Here is a 10662-nt window from a genome sequence, read left to right on the forward strand (position 1 = left end):
ACTTACATTCAGTTTAGAAAAAAAGATACACAACTTCACAGACAGACAACAGTTGAGAAACTTTATAGACTCAAAACCAACCTCAAAAAAGAACTGAAAGGTCTACTTTAAGGCAAGGTTGACCCAAAAAAACACACATAATCTGAAATGACCCCAAATCCCATAACAATTATTTCTCCCAAAGTCAATGAAGTAAATGCACAAGTTAAAAGTCACTGAGTGGTGCTCACTTTGGCAGTACATATGCTAAAAATTGGAACGATACAGAGAAGATTAGCATGGCCCTTGTGTAAGGATGACAAATTTGTGAAGCATTCCATATTCATAAAAAAAAAAAAAAGCCACTGAGTGGCAAAATGGTTCAAAATGTTGAAGTCAATGTTTTTCTGCCTCCAATAAAAATATTTAAATAGTCAGAGCAACATAGACTCAAAGTAAGAGGTTTGAGAACAATTATTCAAGCATATAACTTTTTTAAAAAAGGCAGGAGTGGCCATACTTATATCAGGTGCATAGAATTTAGACTTAAAAAAGTAATAAGGGACAGAGATGTAAACTTCTTGATAATTAGGGGATATGTATATGTGCACCATGAATAATCAAACACATAAATATGCATAAATAGGCATAAATATGCACCCAATAAGGGTCCAGCAAAGTATTTTAAAAATTGCTGACAGATCTGAAGAAAGAAAGAAATATTAACAAAATAATAGTAGGAGACCTCAATTCTGCCCTGTCATGCTTTGATTGATCACAAGGCTAATCCTAGCAAGAATATATTAGCTTTGGAGGAAGTATACATACTAAGATACATACATACATACATACATATATATATATGTACATATATATATATATACCCCTAGAAAACTGGATACATATTATTCGTCAATGTACATGGGTCATTCTCCAAATAGACCACATGCTGGGCCATAAAATATTGCTCTAAAATTAGGAATATTGAGATGTAAAAACTACCATCTTAAATTTCAATGCACTGAACTTAGAAGTAAATCAATTTTAACACAAGGGGCTGGAGTGGTGGTGCAAGCAGTAGGGAGTTTGCCTTGCACGTGCTAAACTAGGACAGACTGCATTTTGATCCACTAGCATCCCATATGATTCCTAAAGCCAGGAGTGATATCTAAGCACATAGCCAGGAGTAACCCCTGAGCGTCACCAGGTGTAGCCCAAAAAGCAAACAACAACAAAAACAACAGATAACAAAAAAATTAACATTTTAAAAATTTATTATTGAATAATCAGTGAGTCAAAGAGGAAATCAAAGAGGATATCAAAAGACTCCTTGAAACAAATGAGAAGTAAGACACAAGTTATTAGAATTTGTTAGACTGAGCATAAATTGTATTAAGAGGAAAATATAAGGCTTTACAAGACTTCATCAGGAAGGAAGAAGAGGCCTACAGAAATAATTTAATACAGCTTATAAATTTGGAAAAATAGCAAGAAAATGAATGAAAAATAGGTGACTAAAGAAAATAATAAAGCTTAGAGAAAAAATTAATGAATTAGAAATACAAAAACTAATCTGAAAGAACAATAAAACCGAGTTGTTTCTTTGTAAAATTAAACAAGATCAACAAACTATTAGCAAAAATTACAAATATGGGAGAGAGAAATTAATAAACTGAATAAAAAATGAAAAGTGGAGATTACTACAGATAATACAGATTCAAAGGGTGATCAAAGACTACTTTCAGAAACTCTATGTCACAAAACATGAGAATCTGTAAAAAAAAAAAGATGGATAAATTCTAGGACTCCTATAACCTCCCAAGATTAAACTAAAATGATCTAGAATATTTGAACAGATCTATCACCATTGAGGAATTCAAAATGGTAATCAAAAGTCTTCCTTAAAACAAAAGACTGGGCCCACATGGATTCACTAGCAAAGTCTTTCAAAATTTTCAAGAAGACTTTTCGAGCTCTTCTGGGAGATTGAAGAGACAGAAACACTCCAAATAATCTTTATGAATCTAACATCACCCTGACACCAAGAACAGATAGAAATGCCACAAAATAAAAGAGAAACACAGACTAATATCCTTGATGAAAACAAATGCAAAGATACTCAACAAAATCCTAGCAAACAGTTTTCAAAGTCTTATCAAGGAGGTCATACACCATGACCAAGTAGAATTCATTCTCAGATGCAAAGATAATTTAACATATGCAAGTCACTCAATGCAATATACCATATCAATACAAAGAAAAAAGAAAAACACATGATCATATAATATATGCAGAAAAATCATTTTATAAGGTCCAACACCTATTAATGATAAAACTTCTCAACAAAATGAGAATAGAAGAAATTTTTTCTCTATATAGTCAAGTCTATATATATGTATAGTCAATTTACCTAAAGCCAATGGCAAATATACTCAATTGGAATAAACTGAAATCCTTTTGTTTTTCTAAAATTTAGCATAAGATTGACCCCCTCTCACCACTCCTATTCAACATAGCACTGAAAGTACTTGCAATAGCAATTAGCCAATAAAAAATATCAAATGAATATAAATCAGAAAAAAAAGAAGTCAAGCTCTATTTTTAGATGAGGTTATACTGTATTTTGAAAACCCTAAAGGCACCACTAAAATGCTTTTAGAAGCAATAACTTTGTATAGCAAAGTGGCAAGCTACAAAATTAACACAAAATTAAGGCTTCTTACATATTAGCATAGTATATTAGTATAAACTAATATACTAATAATGATAAAAAAGAAATAGATAGTAAAAAAGAAACCAAATTCATTCACCATAGTACCATAGAAACTCAAATACCTTGGCATCAACTTAACTAGAGAGTTGAAGGACCTATACAAAGAAAACCACAAAACATTGCTTCAAGAAATAAAAGGACACAAGGAAACAGAGGCATATACCTGCTTATGGTTAGGATGGTCAACATTTTAAAATGGCAATGCTCCCCAAAGCATTGTACAGGGTTAATCCAATCCCTCTAAGGATACTCAGGATATTTTCAAAAAAGTGTATCAAAAACTCTTAAAATTTATTTGAAAGAACAAATACCCACAAATTGCTAAAACAACTTAGGAAAACGATGAAACGCATCACTTTCCCCATATTTAAATTGTATTACAAAGAAAGTCATTAACACAGCATGGTATTGGAATAAACTTGAATATTCAGAAAGTGAACCCCAGGCATACAATAAATTAATCTTTGATAAAGGGACAAAGGTCAACAAAATGGAGCAAGTTGTGTTGGAAGATCTAGTCAACAACATGCAACGAATTGAACCCAGACCTCTAACACCATGCACAACAGTAGAATGTTGGATTCAGCTTTTTGATCTATTTTGCCACTCTGTCTCTTAAATAGCGCATTTAGTCCATTGATGTTGAGAATGAAACTTGTAATAGGATTTAGTGTCATTTGTCGGAGTTTTTGTTGTCTATTGGTCTGTTTTATCTAAAAAAATACATTTTAGTTTGTCTTTTAAAACTGGCTTTGAGTTTGTGAAGTTTCTGAGCTGTTGTTTATCCATGAATATATTCTTATATACACTTTTTCTTCTAACCTGAATGTGAGTTTAGCTGGTGATAAACTATTGGTGGGGCATTCATTTCATTGTTTTGTTTTGTTTTGTTTTCACTGTATTTCCACCATTGCCTTGAGCATTGAGGGTTTTCAGTGATAGATCTGTTGTATATATTGATGCTCCTATTAATGTAATTCTCTTTATGATCTTGCTGCTTTCAGTATTCTATCTTTGTTTGTGTGAATCATCATTGTGACTAGGACATGTCAGAGTGCTTTTCTTGGATCTCTTTTGACTGGCGTTCTTCAGGCATTCTAGGTTTGCTTGCATGTACTCTATAGCTATGGAAGTTTCTCTGCAATGAGAGTCTTGACTATTGATTCTTCATGGGGATTTTCTTCCTGTGTTTCTGAGACTCCAATAATTCTTATATTGTTTTTCTTGAGTTTATCAAAGACTTCTATTTTCCCATTATTTTATCTTGTTTTAAACTCTTTATTAATCTCAAGGTTGTATGAATCTCATCTTCCAACTCACTGATACCGTCCTCATTGCTGTTACTTTGTTGGAGAGGCTTTCCAGTAATATTTTTACTTTGTCTACCAAATTTTCAGTACTGTTATTTCAGTTTGGAAGTTTTCTCATTTCTACTTTTATATCCTTCTTGATTCTTATTTGTGTTTTGTTCAGTTAGTTCCATGTTTGTTTTTATTTCATTTCTCTGATGATCCTACATATTTCTTCTTAAAGTTCTTAAGTAAGAAGCTAAATAGTTTGTTGGCACCTTTCAGATTATCATTGCTCTCATCTTCATTCTTTGTCATGCTTGGTTTTTTCTGTGTGTTTTGCTGGGGTTCATTGACTAGGAGAAGTGTGTGATAACTGAGCAGAGCAGAATATCTGTGCTCCTCTAGTTCTCACCTTAGGGACAAGGTCAGCTCACCTTCATTGGCATGCATTCTGAGGGCTCAGCTTTTCGGGTTGAGATAGATACTGACACTGCAGGGCAATGTGTTGGGCACCATTGGTGGGTTAGGATGGCACCTGCAGTGATGTGTATGCTTCTGGAGAGGAGCAGTCTCCCAACATATAGTTTCTAAGTCACAATTATGAAAAATCACTTAATTTTTAGATTCCTTTGTGCTCTTAATTCAGAAATACATAGAGGCATATGACAATCACAACTTACCATACTTCTGGTCAAAGCTCAGTCAGAAATCTGTGAAGATGTAGCTTCAGAAATATAGTTTAAATAACTTCCCTTAAGCAACAAAAACTCTAATTTTGTGATTATCATAGTTATCTAGTAATGATCACATCATACTTCTCATAAAATTCAGTTTAATTTCTTTAATAAACATATATAGTATGATAAATATACTTATATAGACAAATACCTGTATAGTAATACAGCACTGTATATTGCATTTACAACCTTTTAGTAAATGATTACTCTCATTCAATAATTTTTACAATTCATTATTTTTCTATTTTATTTTTACAAGAAATAAACCTATTCAAATTTTGCTATATTGCATTTAAAATAAAATAAGGTAATTCCTGAGTTGCAGCTACCTTAATTCAATCAGAAAATACATCTAAATCATTCTATAATTTTTCTTTTATATTGTTTAAATTAAATGTTGTATTTTAATTCAAGAGATATACACATTTGTTTTCTCTGGCATCGAAGAAAAATTCCAAGTATATGCCATCCTAAATATTTTTAAACTAGTGATTCTAGTATCATTTTTAAAAAAACTATATATTTATCATTGGAGACACATCTCTTTGTGCTCAGAGTTCCCTCTCTGGCAGGTCATTTTCACATTGCATACAACATATTTTGACTATCGCTTTCAAATTCACCTTGTTGTATTGAAAATACCATGTGTTTTAATGTAAAAACATCAGCATTTCAGGGAACAAAAGTGTTGACATATATACATAGAAATAGATATGCACATATATATGTATAAATACATTTTGTAAGTTAAGGATAATTTTTAAAATATATTAACCATAATAGACACTTAGATTTTATTATTGTACAGTTATATTTAATGAGTATTAAGCTAATATAATTTTTAGACAAATACATTTGATTCCTTATTGGCTATGAATTCAACAAGTCACAGAGTAGATTGATTGTTCATACTAAACTCAGATACATAAGGTTCAGGGAATTCAAGAAATTTAAATGAGGATACAGGTATAGATGCCTTTAGCATGTATATATTAGTTCATTTTTACTCCTGTAATAGAACAAGGTATAGATACCAAAAGAACTATACAAACATTGGATTTGAATTAAAATATTAAAAAGTCTTATTTTAGAACCTTGCTCTTTTACTTCTTACTTGCCTGAATTTTAAAAAGTCAGCAAAACTTCTCTAGGACACAATTTTCTGAGTTGTAAAATAAGGCTACTGGAACATTAAATAGTTTCAGGCCATTTCATGCTTTTAGATGGTTAACCATGGGACTATCTTTTCAAATTGAAGCTCACTTAGAAACCTAATATGTAAAGGAGATAATTTGTGGAATTATCTAATTCAAGGGAATAGAAAAGATGCCTTTGTGGCTTCTGCAGAGCACAATTTGGAAATCATTGGTTTTATAACCCAAGTGGGTCCAACAGTTCTACAAAAATATAAGTAGCAAGGCTTAGCTCACACATGGTTCTATTTACATATAAAGGTTGGATAATAATGATATAATTAAATTACAAGGGGTATGTATGATGATTTATGATACATAAATAGTTCCAACATTCCTGTTGGGTGATGACCTCAACTTTAGACATTAAGATGCCAACTTTATTATACCATTCAAGAAAGAAAGAGAGAAAGAAAGAAACAAAGCAAGAAAGAAAGGAAAGACCCTCTCCAATGCCATATACAAAAGCTAAATCAAAATAAATTAAATATCTTGATATTATACTTGAATCCATAAGGTACTATAAAATGACATATATATCTCTTCATGCCATTGAAACTAGAGGCATCTTTAAATATGAAACACCACTGACCAAGGAAGCAGATGCAAACATAAACAAATGAGACTACATTAAATGAAGATGTTTCTGGACTTACAAGGAAATGAGATCCAGAATACAAAGAGTGCACAGACTGGGAGAAATTATTTGCCCACCAATCTTCTGATAAAGGCTTAATATCTAAAATATATAAAGCACTGTTAGAATTGAACAATAAAAAAACTTTCCAATCTTATCAATAAATGGGAAGAAGAGATGAACAGAAATATAAACTTTCTCAATTAAAATATTCAAATGGCTGAAGACACATGGATACAAATGGCCAAAAATCTAAAAGACTCACGTCATCAGGAAAATGCAAATCAAAACAACAATGACATACTAGTTCACACCAATAAAAAGAGACACACATCACCAGGAACAAAAACAACCAGTGTTTTCATGTATGCTGTGTAAAGGAGCCATCACTTTCTGCTGGTGGTTATGCTGACTGGTCTAGCCCTTTTGAAAAACTCTATGGGCATATCTCAAAAGGATAAGGAACTGAGTTTCCATACAATTCAGAATTCAGCTCTCTGAATTTATTAAAATGATCCCATTTATCCAAACATAGCATATATGGCTTCTACACTTCTACAATCATTGCAGCACTGTTCATGTCAGTCAAAATTTATCAAATTATGAGAGCACCTAAGTGGTAAGTAAATGATCAATAAAGTCCACTTTTATCTATGTGTGAGACACAAAGTCATGTCATGCTATTCATAATCTGGGTACTTATAATTTAATATTTCAGACATAGATATCAAGTGTGAATTTGTAGTCCTACAAGTATGTACTATTACTTGTAAAAGCAATGATAGAATCTTGCTATTATTTTTATAAAAAAAAATAAAATTTTAGACTATTTTCACAGCCTTAAGTTACTATTTTAACATGCTGTATGAAATGATTTTTGTGACAAATTTTGAATATTAACCCATTCTAATTATGTTGTTTTTATGGTTAGTCTCCATTTATAAATTATTTTGCTGCACTATTAGTTTATATTAAATTTATTTATGAATTTATTTTTTTTGTTTGTTGTTTGTTTCTTTGGTTTTTGAGTCACACCTGGCAGATCTCAAGAATTACTCTTGGCTCTATGCTCAGAAATTGCTCCTGGTAGGCTCGGGGGACCATATGGGATGCTGGGATTCGAACCACTGTCCTTCTGCATGCGAGGCAAATGCCTTACCTCCATGCTATTTCTCCGGCCCCATTTATTTATAAATTTAAAAGCATTATAGAAAGAGTGTATTTGTAACATGTCTGGAAGGTGAAGAGTACAATGATATATATATATATATATATATATATATATATATATATATATATATATATATATATATATATATATAGTGAGAATTTAGGATAAGGTTAATTCACAGTCAAGAGTTGCTCTTCCTTTCATCATCCTATCTAAATTTTATGTTCCATTTCTCTGGAAAGGATTTCTCTTTTGAAGGTAGCTTCCTTATATCAAAGAAATTGTTGAAAACTTGAGTCACAGGGCCGGCGAGGTGGCGCTAGAGGTAAGGTGTCTGTCTGCCTTGCAAGCACTAGCCAAGGAAGGACCGCGGTTCGGTCCCCCGGCATCCCATATGGTCCCCCCAAGCCAGGGGCAATTTCTGAGTGCTTAGCCAGGAGTAACCCCTGAGCATCAAACGGTGTGGCCCGAAAAACCAAACCAAACAAACAAACAAAAAAGAAAACATGAGTCACCTAAGAGCTCTAACTCCCACCAAAAGTTTAATCTTAAATCATGAACACACATTCTCATTTGCATGTTTATGCGGTGTGAGCTCTGTGTTTTGTTTTGTTTTTTATTTTTGGTATACCACATCAGTTATTCATTAAGTAGATATACTGATGATAAAGTAAGTCATTTGGTACTTTTCACTTTACTAGTTTTCTTAGAAAAATGACCCTTCTTATTGTATTGGATTCACCAGATAATTGTAGAAAGAATTTTAATGAAATAATTAAGGCAGTATTTATTAATAGAATTTAAATATGACCCAGTGATTCCCCCTTTTGAAATGTTCCCAATACAGAAACATCAATTCAAAAAGAAATATGCACATCTATCTTCCTTGCAGAGCTATGGACATCAACCAGATTATAGAACTAATCCATTTGTACAATAACAGATGAAAGGATAAAGTAGTTAACTGTAGTATATATAGTAAAATGTCATGTGACAAGAAAAATTCAAATGATCAATTTTGATGCAATTAGGTAGAACGGAAGTGTAAAATAAAAATATCCACAAGTTGGTGAGACCTCGCCAGGCATGGTGTTTCTAAATCCCACACAGCAAGGTCTGATGAAGCAGGGTAACAGTGGCGAAGAAATAATACCAAGCCAGTGAGTTAAAGATTTATTAGGATCAGCATGCTTTTACTTCATGGCCTCTCTCTGACATGTGCTTTCTCTGCTGAGTTCGAAGCCGGCTCTGCTCTCTTTTTTATTATTCAGAACCAAATCCACCAGGGTGGAGGAAAGTCCTGTAAACCAGTGGAGTTTTACATATCAAAGGAAGAGGTTACCAAGAAGAGGAAGTCAGGGGAGCATCTTTGTTTAGGGTTTTAGCGAGGTTCACCTTACACTGAAAGTGTCCACAGGTTAAGCAAAATAAGTCATAGTGTAGAGGACAAATACTATATTATCTCATTAATCACCAGTATTGAAATAAATGAGAAAATAGAAGCTGTCAATCCTTTGGTCTGGGTTACAGAACTAAAATTTCAGAGTTAAGGGAGCAGTCGGAGGAAGGGAGATTGGAGGAACATTGGTCAGCATAATCTTGTGGTTAAAAAATGAGATAGCTCTGTACATCAAAATTATATTACTATCACTGTAAAATTGCCACCAAAATTAAGTGATTTTGCAGAGCAATGTGGTGGGGAGTGGGGAGTGTGAGATGTTGGTAGGAGGAAACTAACACTGATTGTGGGTATGAAGTTGAAGCATAATATGCCTAAAATTATTAAAAGATTTGTAAAGCATAGTACTAAATTTTAAAAAAAAATGGAAAAATAAAGAAGGTTATTTATTTTACCTGAGATTTTTGCTTAGTTGTGAGATTAAGTGTGACTGTTCTCAGTTGAATGCATTTCAGAGAATAAACTAGAACAGTCATGGAAGATGACTATCTCTCCTGATTATATGTGATAAATATATTTCTCTATGTATACAAATTATGCATAATTTTGTAAAATACTCAAAACTTTATGCATCTCTAGAAATAATCACATATACAAATAGAATATATGTTAATTAACTTAAATATATTTAGGAACACTTCTTACATTTTAAATATGACTCTTTCCCTTAGTTTGCATTTCTAAAATGTTTTGGAATGTAAGATAAGGTATGAATATGGCAGCGTTTATTAAGGCATAAACACTGTTTTCTGTTACATTTATTTTGAAGCAAAGTGAATTTTAAGGGAACTTATTTAAGGGATATCTACTGAAATAATAGGAGTTACATTATTTCTGCCCACTGAAAAAAGGGGGCTAGAGAGAGATAGAAAGATATGGCATAATTTATAGAAATAATATAGGAAACATAGGTGAAAGTAGTTCTTAACCTTTTCTGAAGTCTTTTCATATTTAAAGAAAATAATTAGTGTAATCTTTTAAGTCAATTTGTAACAGACTATCTAAATTCAATATGAAGAGTCACTTGAATTTATTCACCATGGGAAGTGACACTGATTTGTACCCAGCTTCCATATGTGAGTTGAGTAGGTGAAAACCTTCATCTTGAGTGCTGTCATATGGATTTGCCCCTGTGAGCATCTTTTAGATCTGCTACCAGAGCAGCTAGTTTCCTGTAGTGCCGGTGGTGGTATTTTATCATGTTGTTTCCCAATGGTAAATTCCAATCCTTCTTGGCTTGCCTATGGCCACCTGTTCTCCCACACCTGTTTCAATTTATAAACCATATGCTGTAGTCACAGCTGAGAACCGCTGTAGACATGATGTGATTTCTCATAAATATTTCATAAATCCAAAATTTCCTGCACTTCAAAATAATTTGAAGGCACTGATTTTACTGAAAACCTCACAGAGACTGACAT

General features: G+C 32.5%; 1 non-coding gene across 1 annotated transcript; it reads left to right on the plus strand.

The window, feature by feature from the left end:
• The first annotated feature begins 222 nt into the window (after positions 1-222).
• On the plus strand, positions 223-326 carry LOC126033130 (U6 spliceosomal RNA). Its single transcript, XR_007504283.1, has one exon. It is a non-coding gene; the product is annotated as a U6 spliceosomal RNA (small nuclear RNA).
• Positions 327-10662: the final 10336 nt, after the last annotated feature.

This window comes from Suncus etruscus, chromosome 16 (genome assembly GCF_024139225.1).
Source record: "Suncus etruscus isolate mSunEtr1 chromosome 16, mSunEtr1.pri.cur, whole genome shotgun sequence".
Lineage (NCBI taxonomy): Eukaryota > Metazoa > Chordata > Mammalia > Eulipotyphla > Soricidae > Suncus > Suncus etruscus.